This window comes from Lactuca virosa, chromosome 6 (assembly GCF_052849685.1).
Source record: "Lactuca virosa cultivar CGN04683 chromosome 6, Lactuca_virosa_CGN04683_v6, whole genome shotgun sequence".
In the NCBI taxonomy this organism is placed as follows: Eukaryota; Viridiplantae; Streptophyta; class Magnoliopsida; order Asterales; family Asteraceae; genus Lactuca; species Lactuca virosa.
This window is the reverse complement of record NC_136431.1, coordinates 152551013-152575849: the sequence shown is the minus strand read 5'-3', so window position 1 is coordinate 152575849 and position 24837 is coordinate 152551013.

Here is a 24837-nt window from a genome sequence, read left to right as displayed (position 1 = left end):
TATGTAAAATTTATACTTATTAATGCAATGGTTGGCTGTACTTTGATTACTATAATGCATGTGTTGTGATACTTAAATGACGTCATCCACCCCCGAACGTTTCCGCCGTTCCGGTTTGGGGGTGTGACATTTGTGTTATATTGTTTATAACCAAATATTAATAAAGACAAAATTGCAAAAATGGTCCCTGTGGTATGCAGATTTTTGGGGTTTTAGTCCAAATCCCGAGTTTTTTGGATCCATTGCCCTTTGGAGTGGTTTGTATGTGGTTTTGGTCCCTGGACTTAACTCCCGTTAAATAGGATCTGTTAAGCCCCCTCATGTGCCTCACACGTGAGGGTAAATTCGTCATTTCATATGTAAGGGACCATTTTTGCATAAACCGTTTTTTGACTTAATTCCTTTTAAATATCCCACTGGTTGCGATCTTTCTTCCCCAACGTCTCTTTTTTCTACCCTTCTTCTTCTTCAGCTCTGTTACAACAACAATGGTTCTATGTTTTTGTGGAAAAGTTGCTTTGGTGAAAACGTCTTGGACCCCTCTGAATCCAGGAAGGAGATTTTTTGCATGCCCTATGAATAATTCTGTTTGTGGGTTTATTGGGTGGCTTGATCCCCCAATGTGTGCTAGGTCTAAAGCCATCATACCTGGACTGCTAAGAAATTTGAATTCAGTGCAGGAACGGTGCAAAGAGTTGCTTAGAAGTGTGAACATGCTACAGGATCAATGCAATGGACTGAGATGGAGGAACAACATGTTGGTGGAAAATTGCAAAGCATTGAAGGATGAAAATTTGAAGCTGAAAATGTACCTGTTTGGAAGTTGGTTTTTTTTTGTGATTGTCTTGTTCTGTATCTGGTTTGTGTAGAGGTTTATTGTGAAGGTTGTTTTGGTCTGTGAAGGGTATTAGTATGGATAAAATGGTCATTTTGTTGTAATTTTATCTGATCATTTTTGTAGTGACTTATGATGGTATGAATGTATTACCAAAATTGTATGAATGTATCAGAATTAACACATCAATAGAAATGGTATGAAGATTCATTAGAACCAATTGTACATAACCAAAATGCACATTTCATTAAGATTCATAACATAACCAAAATGCACATTTCATTAAAATTAATAACATAACAACCAAAGTGCACATTTCATTAAGATTAATAACATAACAACCAAGTATTCATAACAACCAACCAAAAGATTTCAACAAAATAGTGTAAACATAACAACCAAGTGTTCAAAAGCAACCAAAATCACAGAAAACCGCATGCATGACACATTACTTCTTGGACTGATTCCCACCTTGCCCTTTACATGTCCTAGAGTTGTGTCCCTTGTTCTTGCATTTGCTACAAGTAACACTGATATGCTTCCTTGATAGCTTCTGCACTCCATCATTTGTTAGTTTTTGGGAACCTCCTTCTTGTGTAGCATTCACTCCATCACCTTGACTTGCCCTCTTCTTTTTGCTTAACCTTTCACCCTCACTTTGTCTTCTTTTTTTCTTAGGCCTTCACACCTGAGTGCGATGTGGAAGAGGGATTAGCTATGTGGGACATTCACTCTTGGGCCACATAGATCTCCCCTTAATTGGCTCCACCTTAAACGAATAAGCTTTTTTCCATGTATCTAGAAAATACACCTTGTGAACCCATTTGTAAATGCCAAGCTCAGCCTCTAGGTCTTTATTCATTTCATTCAGAGTTGCAATTGCATGTCTGCATGGAATTCCAATCAATTCTCATTTTCTGCAAGTGCATGTTTGGTTCTTAACATCCACCACATGTTGATCCTACAAATCTCTTGTGACTTGATACGTGTCTCCCCCATTCCACCTTTCAAGGTATTGTGAAGCAACTGTTTTTCTTGCAGCTAGGATGTCTGTTGTTGTGGGTGTTAGTGGACCTTTAGCCTTTTTCATTTCCTTCATGACATTGCATATCCTCTTCATTAGATACTCCTTTATGTATTCTAGACATCCAATGACAGGTTTATCCCTTCCTTTGTCTATCTTCCCATTAAACACTTCACACATATTTGATATCAAGACATCAGAAACTGCTCTTCCTGTTGTACATTACCATTAAAAATCAGTTAATACAATTAACATACAAGTAAAACAGTTCACTAAGTGAAAGACATAAGGACCAAATTGGAATATATTGAATTACCTTAAAAGTGACACCTTGCCCAATGTGCAGGAGGAATTTGCTACAACCATTCACATGCCTCCTTATCATATTGACTAAACTCCTTCATCAAATGTTCAAACTCAGGAATGGTGGTAGCTGATGCACACCTCCATAAGTGGTCCCTATACTCTGTTTGTCTCCACCTCTTCCTCATATTTTCATGAATATGTTTGATACAATATCTATGCTCAGCATTGGGAAACAACTGATCAATTGCACTTTGTAAACCCTACATGAATCGATTGACAATAATTAGAGTTAACTAAAAACCACACATCTTAAATGACCAAATGTATAAATTTGCTTTACCTTTTTCTTGTCACTTATGAAGGTGAAATTTGAGTTTCTTCCAAGGTCCAAGTCATCCCCAAGGTTTTCTAAAAACCACTTCCAGCTTTCTGTGTTTTCAGACTCAACAATCCCATATGCTAATGGGTAAATTCCATTATTGGAATCAAGACCAACTGCTGAAAGGACCTGCCCAGGGAATGGTCCTTTAATGAAGGCACCATTAAAACCTAATAAGTCCCTAAGGCATGCCTTGAAACCTTTCTTCAGTGGACCCAAACACACATAAATTCTTCTAAATTGCCTGGTTGGGGAATCAGGGTTAGGCTCAGAACATACATCTATTTTCATTGTGGTGTCTAGGTTGGTAGCTTGAAGTTCGAGAACATAGTCCCTCAACAGTTCATACTACTTTGTGTAGTCCTCAGTTATATGCTTTCTTGCCTTATCCTTTGCCATGAAAACCTTGTCCATACTAATACCCACTTGGTAGGTCTTTTGAAAGTGATCTTGTATGGCTCTCAAAGGTATATCTGGATTTGCCTCAACTTGATCAAAGATTTTCTTGCTGATTAAAGAAGCAGTACAAGCCTTGAGTTTCCTTGATTGCAAACATGTGTGAGTTTGGTTTAAGGTCCTTATAAACCAGTCAGATTCAGGATTTGACCTAGATGCATGAATATACCAACCACATGTTACTTTTTGTGTCTTTTATTCTTTAACCTTTCTTTTTTAAGTGGTAGCTTGACTAACCACTTGGCCTTTATTGGTGACAGGTACAACTCCTCTACACTGTGCCCTAAGCTTTACATTGTCATTTTTTTAAAGAAAATATTCCTTCTTGATTCTAGTGCATGCAGATCAATTGCCTCCTTTAATTCTTTTTTACTATTAAATTTATCTCCAACTGAAAATGTTTGTTTATGTACTGCCCCAAGGCTGCACCTTTTTTCTTTTCTCAAATTCTTTATAAGAGCTCTTCTCTCTCTGTCTTGGTCAGATCCTTCATCCAAAGATTCGAATTCCTCATTGCTGATCACTTCCATATCTTCAGGTTCATGCCCATGAACAACATTTATACAAGAACCTTCCACATCACTTTCAACATTGAGAGTGAAGTCTCCCATGTCCACATCCACATCCTGAATATTGTTGTCAACATCCATTATGTCATCCACATGATCTTCATCTTCTTCATACTCTGGATCACTATCTTGAGAATCATCATCCTCTTCATACTGTGGATCACTTTCTTGAGATTCATCATCCTCTTCATACTCTGCATTACCCTCTTCAGATTCCCCATCCCCTTCATACTCTGCATTATCCTCATCACTTCCAATCAATTTTTCCATAAGTTTATCAAATAGCTCATTCAATTGTTGATCATCATTATTAACAGGGGGTGTTGTAGCATCCTTCAACAATAGTTGATGCCTCTTCCACAACAGTTGCAGCCTCCCTAACACCATTCATCTCATCAATATGAACAGAAGTTGTTGCCTCCTGAACATTAGTTGAACCATCCTGATCATCATTCTTTTCCTTTTATATGTGAACACCCTCATCAATATAATCTAATTTAATCCTTTTGCTACAAGAACCTTCGCCTCTTTTGGAATTACAACTCTACCCTTTGTATACTCTGGTGAGAAACTATCATTCTTACTCCCAAAAAGAATCAGAGACATGAACTCACCAATAGGCTCATCATTACCATGGTTCATATTTTTCAATGGAGATTCTGCATGAACTTGACCCTCAACTTCAGCCCCTTGATCATCATTTTCTGGTAATTCCTCAATGACAACTTTACCCTTTGCATTTGGAGACATGAAGTAAGTCAGTAAATTTGTCTTCCCATGCTCTGTGTACACCTCAATCAGTTTGTTATGTGCAATGTGTTTAGAAAGGTTGATTACATCCTGATCACTCCCTAAAGCTCTAAGACCATATTTGAAAGTCACCATTGGGTATCCTAAAATAGTAGTATATCATTGGGGATTCATCAGCGAAATCAGAATTTCATGGGTCTGGGTAACCTAGGTCAAGAATTATGGCATCAAGTTCATCCACAGAAAACTCATCTATGTCCACATATTCAACATAACGCACTTCACCTCCAATGTACTTTATATCAGGTAACTTAGTAAATTTCCCACCGTGATGAAGCTTAATACTAAACCATGTTGGTGCACCCGCTAAAAATCAAAATTCTACATATTAACAAAGTCAAAATTTTACATTTTTTTGTTCTAAATTTATAAGAAAATGCAAAATATGAAAGTTAAAGAAAACAGAGCAACTTACCATACACGGCTGATACATCAACAACTTCATGTTTTGGTCTGATATGCCACATTACGAACACCATTCCGTATTAAACGTATGCCCTTATATGTGTAGCGTCGATTAACTTGTTTGGATAAGAAACGAGGGTTTTTTGTAGGTTCAATGGAGCAGAAGCAAGAATGAGGGAGTTGGGGAGTTGACGGGTGTTGGGGAAAGTAAATGAGGGGTAAAGGTCAATTAAGTCAAAAAACGGTTTATGCAAAAATGGTCCCTTACATATGAAATGACGAATTTACCCTCACGTGTGAGAAACATGAGGGGGCTTAACAGATCCTATTTAACGGGAGTTAATGTGACAACCCGGAAAATTTTTGGTTTTAAGACCCAGTCAATCACTCAACTGAGTGTCAAACTCATTAGTACTGAGTTCTAGCCCGGTTAAAGGTCATTCTAAGGAGTTTTGAGCCTAATACACTTAAGGAATAAGTGTTAGAAAGTACCTGCTAGAACGACAGTGTAGCAAAGCAAACCTAAACCTCATCTAAATAAGTTCACGGCCACAAGACCATGAGTTTACGGCCGTAAACTCATGTGGCCGTAAACTCAAGTGCATATATAAGGCATTTGGTCATTTCTTCTCATTTCTTCCTTCCTTGGCCGATTTTCCTTCAAATCCTCTCAAGTATCATCAAGATTTCCTTCCAAGCTCTTCATATAAGTAAGTATTCTTCCTAGATTTGTTGATACATCTCTTAATCTAGTATCCTTCCATGATTTCATCCATAGAAATTACTCTTTTCTTAGATCCTCAAGTTTCACCAAGAACACCAAGAACACACACTAGTGTTCTTGGCCAATATCAACCATTTCAAGCTTCTAGATCGTAAGTATACTTCCCTATACTTCATATCTAGTTAGGAATCATGGTTAGAGACTTGAAACATGCATTTCCCCAAGACATCTTGAGTTTACGGTCCAAGATCTTCCAGGACCGTAAACTCAATGTTGAAGCATGCATAGGCCATAAACCCTATAAGATGCAAAGCTAGTGACCCTGAACCCTTCCTTGATGTTTGAAGGACCTTAAACTAGACTCAAATACATAATTACCATGAGTTTACGGCCGTAAACTCCTTTGGGCCGTAAACTCATCAAAAGCCTCATTTGAGGTGGTCTTTCTCATACAAGTGTAGAACAAAAGTCCCTAAAGTTTCCCTAGCTTTCAACCAACATTTATCCATGTTTGATCATGAGTTTACGGCCGTAAACTCCCTTGGGCCGTAAACCCATGACCGTAAACTCATGTGAGGTCATTCTACCTTCCTTTGATGAATCACATGTGATTCCAACACTTGATCAAGGTGTTTCCTAGTCTCGGAAGGTGTTTCATTTCATATAGTTGTTTATAAACACTATATTCATGTCAATATGTGTCCTTATATGTCATTTAGGACTTATTGAGTCTTGGGACTTCATTCGTGGAACTTCTCATCCTTACACGCATACCCGTTTGAATCACCCACATCAGGTGAGTTCATACCCCGTAATGAATCTTTTAACTGTTTTTAACTGTTTTAAGGGGGGGAATACAAGTTGAACACAATCATAATTGTGTAAATGTTTATTATAAACATCTTTCAAAATGTTACTTATGTCATTTATAAGTTGTCAAAACATTTCAAAAACTCTTTTAAAGTTATGTTACTTTATAGTTATACAAAACTCCGTTTATATAGTACAAGCATAACATCGTAGATAAATGAGTCTTTTCAATAACATTCCAAGTAGAAAATTAGTAAACTATAATAGGTATAGTTTAGGAGAATGCTATTCATTACTTCTAGTACAATGAAGCACACAAAGAGTCAGTTCATACAATAGTCAAACACACAGTGAAGAGAAACAAACAATACCATACAGAACATATAGTGAAGAGAATCAAACAATACCATACAGAACATATAGTGAAGAGAATCAAACAATACCATACAGAGAGAACACTCAATTACGAGAAACAAACAGAAAGTACAATATACAGTACAAAACAAACAAGTTAGGTTGTTATAGCATGAGAACACATACAGGATCTAATTATACCAATGAATCACTAACTCATTGTTTTAAACAAAAGGTGATAGTTATATTGGGTATACATGATCATATACTTTAATGTAAATTACACAGCTTGCAAAAATTTGTTGAGGTCGCGTTTGGTTCCCTTAATCTCTTGACAGGGAGAACGTTTAGTAGGGGTTCTAGCCTTCACATTATGACCGTAATAAAACGAACATGTTTTTAGGTTATTAGTACATCCGCATGTCATTATAAACGACAACTATGTACTTACATTTCCCATTACTTTCATAAAGTGGCAGTACCACTTGGAAGTCAAAATCAAATTATTTTCGAGTCAAGATAGTTATAAACTAGGGAAAATATACATTTTTTTACAATCAACAAACTGAACAGTCGAGTCTAGCACATAACAGAAGATGCCTTGGTAGAAGGCTACGTTTAAAAGAAAGGACCATAATGCTAGTCTTATGATTCCTTAATGTATACATCACAGGATATATATATACCAATAGGGTCCGACAGGTAATAGGATGTGTGCTCTCCGCTTCATTTCCTGTTCCTTGTTTGGTTGTGGGCTTGGAACGAATTCACCCAATCTATTTTCTACCCGATTCTATATATATGTATGCTTAGTATACATTAAGTCATCATAAGGGTACCAGGTATGGGTCAGGTTATAGGACACAGTGTCAAAGCACAGTTTTTCTAGTACAAAACATACTTTCCAAAATCAGTACTTTTGGTATACAAAACTAGAAACTTCCCAGTAAAGGGTTTAATCCATTTTATTAAACCAATACAATTTAAAGGACCTTAGGTGAGTAACTCTATAATACCTTAGTTTATACACCATGTTTATATATAAAACTAATACCCAATAGGTAGTTGGATGTGTGCTTTCCGCCTTACTCCCTGTTCCTCGTTTGGTTGTGGGCTTAGGGCAGATTCACTCAATTAACTTTCTATCCGATATTAGATTATATATAGCAGTATAAACTAAGCTATTATAAAAGTAGTCACTGTGGTCACCATTTTACTATAAGAAAAATAGGTTTTCTTAAAGAACTTTTCATTAGATATAAAGGAACCATTACAATTAACTCCATGAGTAACAAGTGTTTACACAAGGGTTATATACGACGATGATCTAACAACCAATGGGATGTGTGCTATCCGCCTTAATTTCTGTTCCTCGTTTGGTTGTGAGCTTAGGGTAGATGCGCACAATCGATTGTTTGTTTACTTTGAGTCTTATATAACTCGTATCCGCTAGTACCCATAGAAAGGGTTGTAGTGTCATTTTACTTAAACTTCCATCAAAGTAGGAAATATAGGATTTTCTAGAGGAACAGGCGAACTTTTCAAAACAGAACTTACAACTTACAACATTTTACAACTACATGTTTCAACTACACTTTCAACACCATTTTACATCTACATTTTCCACAACATTTTACAACTTACTTACATCACTAAACTCTTATGAACTCACCAGCTTAATTGCTGATCAACTCTTTCAAATAACTTGTATTCTCATGGGACTATTAGACAGGTGCTCGTGCTGGGAATTCAGAAGATGGATCATTATAGCTTCAAGTCTTGTTTTTTTATTTGTGTATGAATTCTATGTTTTGTGAACACACACATTGTAAACACTTTCTTTAGAAATGAAATGGTTGTTCATTACTTGCTTACCATATACATATCTCGTGATACTAAACATGACGTCCTCCACCCCTGAACGATTCTGCCGTTCCGGTTTTGGGGTGTGACAGATTGGTGTCAGAGCATTGTTTATAGTGAACTAAGTATATCAGCCGATAAAAGATATACAACTATAAATACAATGGGGCTTAAGTGCTCTGGATAATGATATATTTTTAGAATATAACTACAAGTTATAAAAATATACCTACTTGCTTATACATGTACATAATAGAACTAGTGTCATGAGGAAAAAAGAACTAAAGTATTTAAAGGTTGGGCACTGTCGTCAACCCGAACAGTTATGTAATCATAGCTAGGATCAATATAACCTGATCAACTATATTCATTCGAGATGTGACCGACATGTGTTTGGGAATGATGTGGTGTTGCAACAGTGTTAAAACTTACCTGAACACCAGCCAAGAGAACACCAGAACAAGTACATTACGTTAAAATACTATAGGAGTATTTTAGTCCAGATAAATAACCTATGTGATAACTTAAAAGACCCTTACGGATAGGTCTATAATCTTGCAAGGTATATTCCTAAAGTTTTATATATAATCAAGATCTTATAGACTTAGAATCTGTGGTCTACGCTTCGCTATCCATTCCTCTTAAAGGTGTAGTTTTGGAGTAGGATCACTTATTCGAAAGTCTATTTAATCTTCAATTATATACAGACTTGTATACATTGTACAATTATAGGAGGACCCCGTAAGGATCACCCCATAAAGTTACCTTAAAGCTCATAGATTCTTTAGTCACTTTCATTCTCGCACGACAAGCCCAGATAGATGTAACCACTTCCTCATAGTAGACAACAGAAGAGTCCAGGAGGAACAAGAACAAGTTCACGAGAAGTTTTCAAAGAGGGATCAGCCGAAGTAACCAAAACGTCTTACACGTCACACTAATAAATAATTATCTGGTTAATTTAATGAGCGAGTGTAAACACTGCTCACATTATATGTTGAGATTATTTTCTTACATGCAGCTGGTAACAGTTATTCAGGAAATAGATATTCATTCGAGGATAGTTATTTCAAATTCATAGAGTTTATTAGGTATAGACTCTTTTATGAATTGTTTCTAGAACCCTGTGGAAGTCAGGACCCGATACATCCAGAACTAGGATAACCTTGTCTTTTCAGCTTTCGGCTTGTGTCCATTGTTTTAGACTTATTCCGTCTCATCTTTGTATTATTTTAGCAAAGATGCCTCCTCGCAGATCTAACAGACACACTACTCTGATAACTCCAACGCCGCCTCCTTTGCAAATAGATATGGCAGCTATAAACGCTGCAGTGGCCGCGGCTATGGCAACAGCCATGGCTCAATATCACTCCATCAGTACCAATGGAGGTGGAATGCCTACTGATTCTACTCGAGGTGAGGTCCTCGTGCGCTCGAGAGAGTTCTCCTACAAGGACTTCACCAACTGCCAGCCATTGTCCTTTAATGGGACTGAAGGAGTCATTGCCCTCATGCAATGGTTCTAGAAAACAGAGTCGATCTTCGAAATCTGTTTATGCCCAAAAGGAAGCAAAGTGAAGTTTGCTGCCTGCACCTTCTCTGGCAAGGCCCTAACATAGTGGAACAGCCATGTTAAGTCACTGACCCTATCAGTGGCTAACTCAATAGGTTGGGAAAACCTAAAAGAGTTAATACGGGAGGAATACTGCCCGTTAGGCGAAATTCGAAAGCTGGAACGAGAGCTGTGGGATCTCACTATGGTCGGCTCAGACATAGTGACCTACACTGACCGGTTCAGCGAGCTAGCAGCTCTATGCCCCGGGATGGTTACCCTGGAGAGCAAGAAGATAGAAAGATACATTTGGGGTCTGACTGCTCCGACCCAAGGAAATGTGTTGTCTTCTAACCCAGCCACGTTCGATAGTGCTAAACGCCTGGCTCAGCGACTCATCGACCATGGATTCCACCATGGTGTAAAAGTCCCTATTCCCGAGCCATCGAGGGAAGAGGACTATAATCAGAAGTCGGGGAACAAGAGGAAGAAGAAGCGAACAACACAAGACACCCCGCAAGAGCAACGAGCGAGTACTATGTACGCCGCTACGATGCCTACTGCTTCAACACCTGCCAATCGATATGCTGGAAACCTTCCGAAGTGTGGAAAGTGCAACTTTCACCACACCGGAGTATGCCGGGAAATGCAGTGTCTGAACTGCCACAGAAAGGGACACACAGTCCGTTTCTGCAGGGCACCGGCTCAATCGATCTCCCAAGTCCTCGGAGCTGAAAAAAACCAAGCCTGCTATGGTTGTGGTGAGGTTGGACATTTTCAGAGGGACTGCCCGATAAAAAGGAACACAGGTGCGGATGGACGCATTCTGATGATCACCGCAGGAGAATCTAGCCCGGAGTCGTCGACGAGTAGCGGTACGTTTTCGAAATAGTAATTACTTTTAAAATTAATTTATATTCATATAAGATTAAAATTTGGGGATAACACCTAAAAGTAATTATAATAACTCACATGTTGAAATAGGTCACAGTATTCAAGAGAACTAAAAGATCCCTTAGAGAAGCTATTATGGCTTACCATATACATCATGGTTGTGCACAACTAAGATGTTGCAGACTTAGAGTGAGTGACTCCGCTTAGGTCCCCATTCCTTAATTGGTTGAGGATTTGAGGCAGAGTTACTCAGTCGACTGTCTGGTTCATCTTAAATATTCATAACTTGTATATGGCAGGCGATTGTAGTGGTACCAAGGAGGATTATGATATAAAGTATCCCCACCAATTATTAGAGCACTTTCGTTTGTATGTATGCGCACATAGAGGTACGATACGTAGGAGTGTTAACATCAAAGAGGAAACAGGAAACACGGGAACATTTACAAAGAGTACATTTTCGAACATACTAGGAGTACAGTATCGATCATACAAGGGATACATCGTCGTATATCAGACGTTTCTTTCATTTGACCAAAACTATGTTCAGTAAAGAGTCCGTTGCTTTCATCCGTCATGGGTTGGCGTGGTCCTCACCATACTGAGTTCATATGTTTCTATCGCCTCGATCGGCATATTCTCGAAACTTTCGTCATTTGTATCGAAAGTCCGATCTAAACCTCAGTTTTATCTTTCGTATTCTAAACCCCCAAAGTACTCGTGCGAATAGTACTTTGTCCTCCGAAGCCTTACCGTCAGATGTCCGTAGACCGTCACGAAATAACACTCATCCAGCATACCAAGTTCGAGCACAGAGGCTATGGACGAATACAGCCCACCTATCACTATTCAGTGTATACGCGAGGGTGGTATATGATTATATTTACGCAGATTTAGTATGTGTGTTTCTGCCCTATCTCATGTTCCTTGTTTGGTTGTGGACCTGGGGCCAGAGTCGCACATTCGACCGTCTTACTAACCCTAATTATATACGACTTGAATACATGAGGTAATGATAGATGGACCAAGTACGAATCCTATCATGAACACCAGGGCAAAGTTGCCAGGTCTACGACCAGGTATTCTACCAATCAGAGGAGCGCAACCCTAGTAGTAATGCTAAGAAAGCTAATTTCGGGACGAAATTCCATCTAACGGGGGGATGATGTGACAACCCGGAAAATTTTTGGTTTTAAGACCCAGTCAATCACTCAACTGAGTGTCAAACTCATTAGTACTGAGTTCTAGCCCGGTTAAAGGTCATTCTAAGGAGTTTTGAGCCTAATACACTTAAGGAATAAGTGTTAAAAAGTACCTGCTAGAACCACAGTGTAGCAAAGCACACCTAAACCTCATCTAAATGAGTTCACAGCCACAAGACCATGAGCTTACGGCTGTAAACTCATGTGGCCGTAAACTCAAGTGCATATATAAGGCATTTGGTCATTTCTTCTCATTTCTTCCTTCCTTGGCCGATTTTCCTTCAAATCCTCTCAAGTATCATCAAGATTTCCTTCCATGCTCTTCATATAAGTAAGTATTCTTCCTAGATTTGTTGATACATCTCTTAATCTAGTATCCTTCCATGACTTCATCCATAGAAATCACTCTTTTCTTAGATCTTCAAGTTTCACCAAGAACACCAAGAACACACACTAGTGTTCTTGGCCAATATCAACCATTTCAAGCTTCTAGATCGTAAGTATACTTCCCTATACTTCATATCTAGTTAGGAATCATGGTTAGAGACTTGAAACATGCATTTCCCCAAGACATCTTGAGTTTACGGTCCAAGATCTTCCAGGACCGTAAACTCAATGTTGAAGCATGCATAGGCCATAAACCCTATAAGATGCAAAGCTAGTGACCCAGAACCCTTCCTTGATGTTTGAAGGACCTTAAACTACACTCAAATACATAATGACCATGAGTTTACGGCCGTAAACTCCTTTGTGCCGTAAACTCATCAAAAGCCTCATTTGAGGTGGTCTTTCTCATACAAGTGTAGAACAAAAGTCCCTAAAGTTTCCCTAGCTTTCAAACCAACATTTATCTCTGTTTGATCATGAGTTTACGGCCGTAAACTCCCTTGGGCCGTAAACCCATGACCGTAAACTCATGTGAGGTCATTCTACCTTCCTTTGATGAATCACATGTGATTCCAACACTTGATCAAGGTGTTTCCTAGTCCCGGAAGGTGTTTCATTTCATATAGTTGTTTATAAACACTATATTCATGTCAATATGTGTCCTTATATGTCATTTAGGACTTATTGAGTCTCGGGACTTCATTCGTGGAACTTCTCATCCTTACACGCATACCCGTTTGAATCACCCACATCAGGTGAGTTCATACCCCGTAATGAATCTTTTAACTGTTTTTAACTGTTTTAAAGGGGGGAATACAAGTTGAACACAATGATAATTGTGTAAATGTTTGTTATAAACATCTTTCAAAATGTTACTTATCTCATTTATAAGTTGTCAAGACATTTCAAAAACTCTTTTAAAGTTATGTTACTTTATAGTTATACAAAACTCCGTTTTTATAGCACAAGCATAACTTAGTAGATAAATGAGTCTTTTCAATAACAGTCCAAGTAGAACATTAGTAAACTATAATAGGTATAGTTTAGGAGAATGTTATTCATTACTTGTAGTACAATGAAGCACACAAAGAGTCAGTTCATGCATGAGTCAAACACACAGTGAAGAGAAACAAACAATACCATACAGAACATATAGTGAAGAGAATCAAACAATACCATACAGAACATATAGTGAAGAGAATCAAACAATACCATACAGAGAGAACACACAATTACGAGAAACAAACAGAACGTACAATATACAGTACAAAACAAACAAGTTAGGTTGCTATAGCATGAGAACACATACAGGATCTAATTATACCAATGAATCACTAACTCATTGTTTTAAACAAAAGGTGATAGTTATATTGGGTATACATGATCATATACTTTAATGTGAATTACACGGCTTGCAAGAATTTGCTAAGGTCGCGTTTGGTTCCCTTAATCTCTTGACAGGGAGAGCATTTAGTAGGGGTTCTAGCCTTCACATTATGACCGTAATAAAACGAACATGTTTTTTGGTTATTAGTACATCCGCATGTCATTATAAACGACAACTATGTACTTACATTTCCCATCACTTTCATAAAGTGACAGTACCACTTGGAAGTCAAAATCAAACTATTTTCGAGTCAAGATAGTTATAAACTAGGGAAAATATACATTTTTTTACAATCGACAAACTGAACAGTCGAGTCTAGCACATAACAAAAGATGCCTTGGTAGAAGGCTACGTTTAAAAGAAAGGACCATAATGCTAGTCTTATGATTCCTTAATGTATACATCACAGGATATATATATACCAATAGGGTCCGACAGGTAATAGGATGTGTGCTCTCCGCTTCATTTCCTGTTCCTTGTTTGGTTGTGGGCTTGGAACGAATTCACCCAATCTATTTTCTACCCGATTCTATATATATGTATGCTTAGTATACATTAAGTCATCATAAGGGTACCAGGTATGGGTCAGGTTATAGGACACAGTGTCAAAGCACAGTTTTTCTAGTACAAAACATACTTTCCAAAATCAGTACTTTTGGTATACAAAACTAGAAACTTCCCAGTAAAGGGTTTAATCCATTTTATTAAACCAATACAATTTAAAGGACCTTAGGTGAGTAACTCTATAATACCTTAGTTTATACACCATGTTTATATATAAAACTAATACCCAATAGGTAGTTGGATGTGTGCTTTCCGCCTTACTCCCTGTTCCTCGTTTGGTTGTGGGCTTAGGGCAGATTCACTCAATTAACTTTCTATCCGATATTAGATTATATATAGCAGTATAAACTAAGCTATTATAAAAGTAGTCACTGTGGTCACCATTTTACTATAAGAAAAATAGGTTTTCTTAAAGAACTTTTCATTAGATATAAAGGAACCATTACAATTAACTCCATGAGTAACAAGTGTTTACACAAGGGTTATATACGACGATGATCTAACAACCAATGGGATGTGTGCTATCCGCCTTAATTTCTGTTCCTCGTTTGGTTGTGAGCTTAGGGTAGATGCGCACAATCGATTGTTTGTTTACTTTGAGTCTTATATAACTCGTATCCGCTAGTACCCATAGAAAGGGTTGTAGTGTCATTTTACTTAAACTTCCATCAAAGTAGGAAATATAGGATTTTCTAGAGGAACAGGCGAACTTTTCAAAACAGAACTTACAACTTACAACATTTTACAACTACATGTTTCAACTACACTTTCAACACCATTTTACATCTACATTTTCCACAACATTTTACAACTTACTTACATCACTAAACTCTTATGAACTCACCAGCTTAATTGTTGATCAACTCTTTCAAATAACTTGTATTCTCATAGGACTATTAGACAGGTGCTCGTGCTGGGAATTCAGAAGATGGATCATTATAGCTTCAAGTCTTGTTTTTTTATTTGTGTATGAATTCTATGTTTTGTGAACACACACATTGTAAACACTTTCTTTAGAAATGAAATGGTTGTTCATTACTTGCTTACCATATACATATCTCGTGATACTAAACATGACGTCCTCCACCCCTGAACGATTCTGCCGTTCCGGTTTTGGGGTGTGACAGATTGGTGTCAGAGCATTGTTTATAGTGAACTAAGTATATCAGCCGATAAAAGATATACAACTATAAATACAATGGGGCTTAAGTGCTCTGGATAATGATATATTTTTAGAATATAACTACAAGTTATAAAAATATACCTACTTGCTTATACATGTACATAATAGAACTAGTGTCACGAGGAGAACAGAACTAAAGTATTTAAAGGTTGGGCACTGTCGTCAACCCGAACAGTTATGTAATCATAGCTAGGATCAATATAGCCTGATCAACTATATTAATTCGAGATGTGACCGACATGTGTTTGGGAATGATGTGGTGTTGCAACAGTGTTAAAACTTACCTGAACACCAGCCAAGAGAACACCAGAACAAGTACATTACGTTAAAATACTATATGAGTATTTTAGTCCATATAAATAACCTATGTGATAACTTAAAAGACCCTTACGGATAGGTCTATAATCTTGCAAGGTATATTCCTAAAGTTTTATATATAATCAAGATCTTATAGACTTAGAATCTGTGGTCTACGCTTCGCTATCCATTCCTCTTAAGGGTGTAGTTTTGGAGTAGGATCACTTATTCGAAAGTCTATTTAATCTTCAATTATATACAGACTTGTATACATTGTACAATTATAGGAGGACCCCGTAAGGATCACCCCATAAAGTTACCTTAAAGCTCATAAATTCTTTAGTCACTTTCATTCTCGCACGACAAGCCCAGATAGATGTAACCACTTCCTCATAGTAGACAACAGAAGAGTCCAGGAGGAACAAGAACAAGTTCACGAGAAGTTTTCAAAGAGGGATCAGCCGAAGTAACCAAAACGTCTTACACGTCACACTAATAAATAATAATCTGGTTAATTTAATGAGCGAGTGTAAACACTGCTCACATTATATGTTGAGATTATTTTCTTACATGCAGCTGGTAACAGTTATTCAGGAAACAGATATTCATTCGAGGATAGTTATTTCAAATTCATAGAGTTTATTAGGTATAGACTCTTTTATGAATTGTTTCTAGAACCCTGTGGAAGTCAGGACCCGATACATCCAGAACTAGGATAACCTTGTCTTTTCAGCTTTCGGCTTGTGTCCATTGTTTTAGACTTATTCCGTCTCATCTTTGTATTATTTTAGCAAAGATGCCTCCTCGCAGATCTAACAGACACACTACTCTGATAACTCCAACGCCGCCTCCTTCGCAAATAGATATGGCAGCTATAAACGCTGCAGTGGCCGCGGCTGTGGCAACAGCCATGGCTCAATATCACTCCATCAGTACCAATGGAGGTGGAATGCCTACTGATTCTACTCGAGGTGAGGTCCTCGTGCGCTCAAGAGAGTTCTCCTACAAGGACTTCACCAATTGCCAGCCATTGTCCTTTAATGGGACTGAAGGAGTCATTGCCCTCATGCAATGGTTCGAGAAAACAGAGTCGATCTTCGAAATCTATTTATGCCCAGAAGGAAGCAAAGTGAAGTTTGCTGCCTGCACCTTCTCTGGCAAGGCCCTAACATGGTGGAACAGCCATGTTAAGTCACTGACCCTATCAGTGGCTAACTCAATAGGTTGGGAAAACCTAAAAGAGTTAATGCGGGAGGAATACTGCCCGTTAGGCGAAATTCAAAAGTTGGAACGAGAGCTGTGGGATCTCACTATGGTCGGCTATGACATAGTGACCTACACTGACCGGTTCAGCGAGGTAGCAGCTCTATGCCCCGGGATGGTTACCCCGGAGAGCAAGAAGATAGAAAGATACATTTGGGGTCTGACTGTTCCGACCCAAGGAAATGTGTTGTCTTCTAACCCAGCCACGTTCGATAGTGCTAAACGCCTGGCTCAGCGACTCATCGACCATGGAGTCTGCCATGGTGTAAAAGTCCCTATTCCCGAACCATCGAGGGAAGAGGACTATAATCAGAAGTCGGGGAACAAGAGGAAGAAGAAGCGAACAACACAAGACACCCCGCAAGAGCAACGAGCGAGTACTATGTACGCCGCTACGACGCCTACTGCTTCAGCACCTGCCAGTCGATATGCTGGAAACCTTCCGAAGTGTGGAAAGTGCAACTTTCACCACACCGGAGTATGCCGGGAAATGCAGTGTCTGAACTGCCACAGAAAGGGACACACAGTCCGTTTCTGCAGGGCACCGGCTCAATCGATCTCCCAAGTCCTCGGAGCTGAAGAAAACCAAGCCTGCTATATGAGGTTGGACATTTTCAGAGGGACTGCCCGATAAAAAGGAACTCAGGCGCGGATGGACGCTTTCTGATGATCACCGCAGGAGAATCTACCCCGGAGTCGTCGACGAGTAGCGGTACGTTTTCGAAATAGTAATTATTTTTAAAATTAATTTATATTCATATAAGATTAAAATTTGGGGATAACACCTAAAAGTAATTATAATAACTCACATGTTGAAATAGGTCACAGTATTCAAGAGAACTAAAAGATCCCTTAGAGAAGCTATTATGGCTTACCATATACATTAGGGTTGTGCACAACTAAGATGTTACAGACTTAGAGTGAGTGACTCCGCTTAGGTCCCCATTCCTTAATTGGTTGAGGATTTGAGGCAGAGTTACTCAGTCGACTGCCTGGTTCATCTTAAATATTCATAACTTGTATATGGCAGGCGATTGTAGTGGTACCAAGGAGGATTATGATATAAAGTATCCCCACCAGTTATTAGAGCACTTTCGTTTGTATGTATGTGCACATAGCGGTACGATACGTAGGAGTGTTAACATCAAAGAGGAAACAGGAAACACGGGAACATTTACAAAGAGTACATTTTCGAACATACTAGGAGTACAGTATCGATCATACAAGGGATACATCGTCGTATATCAGACGTTTCTTTCATTTGACCAAAACTATGTTCAGTAAAGAGTCCGTTGCTTTCATTCGTCATGAGTTGGCGTGGTCCTCACCATACTGAGTTCATATGTTTTTATCGCCTCGATCGGCAAATTCTCAAAACTTTCGTCATTTGTATCGAAAGTCCGACCTAAACCTCAGTTTTATCTTTCGTATTCTAAACCCCCGAAGTACTCGTGCGAAGAGTACTTTGTCCTCCGAAGCCTTACCGTCAGATGTCCGCAGACCGTCATGAAATACCACTCGTCGAGTAGACCAAGTTCGAGCACAGAGGCTATGGACGAATACAGCCCACCTATCACTATTCAGTGTATACGCGAGGGTGGTATATGATTATGTTTACACAGATTTAGTATGTGTGTTTCCGCCCTATCTCCTGTTCCTTGTTTGGTTGTGGACCTGGGGGCAGAGTCGCACATTCGACCGTCTTACTAACCCTAATTATATACGACTTGTACACACGAGGTAATGATAGATGGACCAAGTACAAATCCTATCATGAACACCAGGGCAAAGTTGCCAGGTCTACGACTAGGTATTCTACCAATCAGAGGAGCGCAACCCTAGTAGTAATGCTAAGAAAGCTAATTTCGGGACAAAATTCCATCTAACGGGGGGATGATGTGACAACCCAGAAAATTTTTGGTTTTAAGACCCAGTCAATCACTCAACTGAGTGTCAAACTCATTAGTACTGAGTTCTAGCCCGGTTAAAGGTCATTCTAAGGAGTTTTGAGCCTAATACACTTAAGGAATAAGTGTTAGAAAGTACCTGCTAGAACCACAGTGTAGCAAAGCACACCTAAACCTCATCTAAATGAGTTCACAGCCACAAGACCATGAGCTTACGGCTGTAAACTCATGTGGCCGTAAACTCAAGTGCATATATAAGGCATTTGGTCATTTCTTCTCATTTCTTCCTTCCTTGGCCGATTTTCCTTCAAATCCTCTCAAGTATCATCAAGATTTCCTTCCATGCTCTTCATATAAGTAAGTATTCTTCCTAGATTTGTTGATACATCTCTTAATCTAGTATCCTTCCATGACTTCATCCATAGAAATCATTCTTTTCTTAGATCTTCAAGTTTCACCAAGAACACCAAGAACACACACTAGTGTTCTTGGCCAATATCAACCATTTCAATCTTCTAGATCGTAAGTATACTTCCCTATACTTCATATCTAGTTAGGAATCATGGTTAGAGACTTGAAACATGCATTTCCCCAAGACATCTTGAGTTTACGGTCCAAGATCTTCCAGGACCGTAAACTCAATGTTGAAGCATGCATAGGCCATAAACCCTATAAGATGCAAAGCTAGTGACCCAGAACCCTTCCTTGATGTTTGAAGGATCTTAAACTACACTCAAATACATAATGACCATGAGTTTACGGCCGTAAACTCCTTTGTGCCGTAAACTCATCAAAAGCCTCATTTGAGGTGGTCTTTCTCATACAAGTGTAGAACAAAAGTCCCTAAAGTTTCCCTAGCTTTCAAACCAACATTTATCCATGTTTGATCATGAGTTTACGGCCGGAAACTCCCTTGGGCCGTAAACCCATGACCGTAAACTCATGTGAGGTCATTCTACCTTCCTTTAATGAATCACATGTGATTCCAACACTTGATCAAGGTGTTTCCTAGTCTCAGAAGGTGTTTCATTTCATATAGTTGTTTATAAACACTATATTCATGTCAATATGTGTCCTTATATGTCATTTAGGACTTATTGAGTCTCGGGACTTCATTCGTGGAACTTCTCATCCTTACACGCATACCCGTTTGAATCACCCACATCAGGTGAGTTCATACCCCGTAATGAATCTTTTAACTGTTTTTAACTGTTTTAAGGGGGGGAATACAAGTTGAACACAATGATAATTGTGTAAATGTTTGTTATAAACATCTTTCAAAATGTTACTTATCTCATTTATAAGTTGTCAAAACATTTCAAAAACTCTTTTAAAGTTATGTTACTTTATAGTTATACAAAACTCCGTTTTTATAGTACAAGCATAACTTAGTAGATAAATGAGTCTTTTCAATAACAGTCCAAGTAGAACATTAGTAAACTATAATAGGTATAGTTTAGGAGAATGTTATTCATTACTTCTAGTACAATGAAGCACACAAAGAGTCAGTTCATACATGAGTCAAACACACAGTGAAGAGAAACAAACAATACCATACAGAACATATAGTGAAGAGAATCAAACAATACCATACATAACATATAGTGAAGAGAATCAAACAATACCATACAGAACATATAGTGAAGAGAATCAAACAATACCATACAGAGAGAACACACAATTACGAGAAACAAACAGAACGTACAATATACAGTACAAAACAAACAAGTTAGGTTGCTATAGCATGAGAACACATACAGGATCTAATTATACCAATGAATCACTAACTCATTGTTTTAAACAAAAGGTGATAGTTATATTGGGTATACATGATCATATACTTTACTGTGAATTACACGGCTTGCAAGAATTTGCTGAGGTCGCGTTTGGTTCCCTTAATCTCTTGACAGGGAGAGCGTTTACTAGGGGTTCTAGCCTTCACATTATGACCGTAATAAAATGAACATGTTTTTAGGTTATTAGTACATTCGCATGTCATTGTAAACGACAACTATGTACTTACATTTCCCATTACTTTCATAAAGTAACAGTACCACTTGGAAGTCAAAATCAAACTATTTTCGAGTCAAGATAGTTATAAACTAGGGAAAATATATATTTTTTTACAATCGACAAACTGAACTGTCGAGTCTAGCACATAACAGAAGATGCCTTGGTAGAAGGCTACGTTTAAAAGAAAGGACCATAATGCTAGTCTTATGATTCCTTAATGTATACATCACAGGATATTTATATATACCAATAGGGTCCGACAGGTAATAGGATGTGTGCTCTCCGCTTCATTTCTTGTTCCTTGTTTGGTTGTGGGCTTGGAACGAATTCACCCAATCTATTTTCTACCCGATTCTATATATATGTATGCTTAGTATACATTAAGTCATCATAAGGGTACCAGGTATGGGTCAGGTTATAGGACACAGTGTCAAAGCACAGTTTTTCTAGTAAAAAACATACTTTCCAAAATCAGTACTTTTGGTATACAAAACTAGAAACTTCCCAGTAAAGGGTTTAATCCATTTTATTAAACCAATACAATTTAAAGGACCTTAGGTGAGTAACTCTATAATACCTTAGTTTATACACCATGTTTATATATAAAACTAATACCCAATAGGTAGTTGGATGTGTGCTTTCCGCCTTACTCCCTGTTCCTCGTTTGGTTATGGGCTTAGGGCAGATTCACTCAATTAACTTTCTATCCGATATTATATTATATATAGCAGTATAAACTAAGCTATTATAAAAGTAGTCACTGTGGTTACCATTTTACTATAAGAAAAATAGGTTTTCTTAAAGAAATTTTCATTAGATATAAAGGAACCATTACAATTAACTCCATGAGTAACAAGTGTTTACACAAGGGTTATATACGACGATGATCTAACAACCACTGGGGTGTGTGCTATCCGCCTTAATTTATGTTCCTCGTTTGGTTGTGAGCTTAGGGTAGATGCGCACAATCGATTGTTTGTTTACTCTGAGTCTTATATAACTCGTATCCGCTTAGTACCCATAGAAAGGGTTGTAGTGTCATTTTACTTAAACTTCCATCAAAGTAGGAAATATAGGATTTTCTAGAGGAACAGGCGAACTTTTCAAAACAGAACTTACAACTTACAACATTTTACAACTACATGTTTCAACTACACTTTCAACACCATTTTACATCTACATTTTCCACAACATTTTAAAACTTACTTACATCACTAAACTCTTATGAACTCACCAGCTTATCTGTTGATCAACTCTTTCTGATAACTTGTATTCTCAGGGGACTATTAGACAGGTGCTCGTGCTGGGAATTCAGAAGATGGAGCATTATAGCTTCAAGTCTTGTTTTGTTATTTGTGTATGAATTCTATGTTTTGTGAACACACACATTCTAAACACTTTCTTTCGAAATGAAATGGTTGTTCATTACTTGCTTACCATATACATATCTCGTGATACTAAACATGACGTCCTCCACCCCTGAACGATTCTGCCGTTCCGGTTTTGGGGTGTGACAGATTGGTGTCAGAGCATTGTTTATAGTGAACTAAGTATATCAGCCGATAAAAGATATACAACTATAAATACAATGGGGCTTAAGTGCTCTGGATAATGATATATTTTTAGAATATAACTACAAGTTATAAAAATATACCTACTTGCTTATACATGTACATAATAGAACTAGTGTCACGAGGAGAACAGAACTAAAGTATTTAAAGGTTGGGCACTGTCGTCAACCCGAACAGTTATGTAATCATAGCTAGGATCAATATAGCCTGATCAACTATATTAATTCGAGATGTGACCGACATGTGTTTGGGAATGATGTGGTGTTGCAACAGTGTTAAAACTTACCTGAACACCAGCCAAGAGAACACCAGAACAAGTACATTACGTTAAAATACTATATGAGTATTTTAGTCCATATAAATAACCTATGTGATAACTTAAAAGACCCTTACGGATAGGTCTATAATCTTGCAAGGTATATTCCTAAAGTTTTATATATAATCAAGATCTTATAGACTTAGAATCTGTGGTCTACGCTTCGCTATCCATTCCTCTTAAGGGTGTAGTTTTGGAGTAGGATCACTTATTCGAAAGTCTATTTAATCTTCAATTATATACAGACTTGTATACATTGTACAATTATAGGAGGACCCCGTAAGGATCACCCCATAAAGTTACCTTAAAGCTCATAAATTCTTTAGTCACTTTCATTCTCGCACGACAAGCCCAGATAGATGTAACCACTTCCTCATAGTAGACAACAGAAGAGTCCAGGAGGAACAAGAACAAGTTCACGAGAAGTTTTCAAAGAGGGATCAGCCGAAGTAACCAAAACGTCTTACACGTCACACTAATAAATAATAATCTGGTTAATTTAATGAGCGAGTGTAAACACTGCTCACATTATATGTTGAGATTATTTTCTTACATGCAGCTGGTAACAGTTATTCAGGAAACAGATATTCATTCGAGGATAGTTATTTCAAATTCATAGAGTTTATTAGGTATAGACTCTTTTATGAATTGTTTCTAGAACCCTGTGGAAGTCAGGACCCGATACATCCAGAACTAGGATAACCTTGTCTTTTCAGCTTTCGGCTTGTGTCCATTGTTTTAGACTTATTCCGTCTCATCTTTGTATTATTTTAGCAAAGATGCCTCCTCGCAGATCTAACAGACACACTACTCTGATAACTCCAACGCCGCCTCCTTCGCAAATAGATATGGCAGCTATAAACGCTGCAGTGGTCGCGGCTGTGGCAACAGCCATGGCTCAATATCACTCCATCAGTACCAATGGAGGTGGAATGCCTACTGATTCTACTCGAGGTGAGGTCCTCGTGCGCTCGAGAGAGTTCTCCTACAAGGACTTCACCAATTGCCAGCCATTGTCCTTTAATGGGACTGAAGGAGTCATTGCCCTCATGCAATGGTTCGAGAAAACAGAGTCGATCTTCGAAATCTGTTTATGCCCAGAAGGAAGCAAAGTGAAGTTTGCTGCCTGCACCTTCTCTGGCAAGGCCCTAACATGGTGGAACAGCCATGTTAAGTCACTGACCCTATCAGTGGCTAACTCAATAGGTTGGGAAAACCTAAAAGAGTTAATGTGGGAGGAATACTGCCCGTTAGGCGAAATTCAAAAGTTGGAACGAGAGCTGTGGGATCTCACTATGGTCGGCTATGACATAGTGACCTACACTGACCGGTTCAGCGAGCTAGCAGCTCTATGCCCCGGGATGGTTACCCCGGAGAGCAAGAAGATAGAAAGATACATTTGGGGTCTGACTGCTCCGACCCAAGGAAATGTGTTGTCTTCTAACCCAGCCACGTTCGATAGTGCTAAACGCCTGGCTCAGCGACTCATCGCCCATGGAGTCTGCCATGGTGTAAAAGTCCCTATTCCCGAACCATCGAGGGAAGAGGACTATAATCAGAAGTCGGGGAACAAGAGGAAGAAGAAGCGAACAACACAAGACACCCCGCAAGAGCAACGAGCGAGTACTATGTACGCCGCTACGACGCCTAGTGCTTCAGCACCTGCCAGTCGATATGCTGGAAACCTTCCGAAGTGTGGAAAGTGCAACTTTCACCACACCGGAGTATGCCGGGAAATGCAGTGTCTGAACTGCCACAGAAAGGGA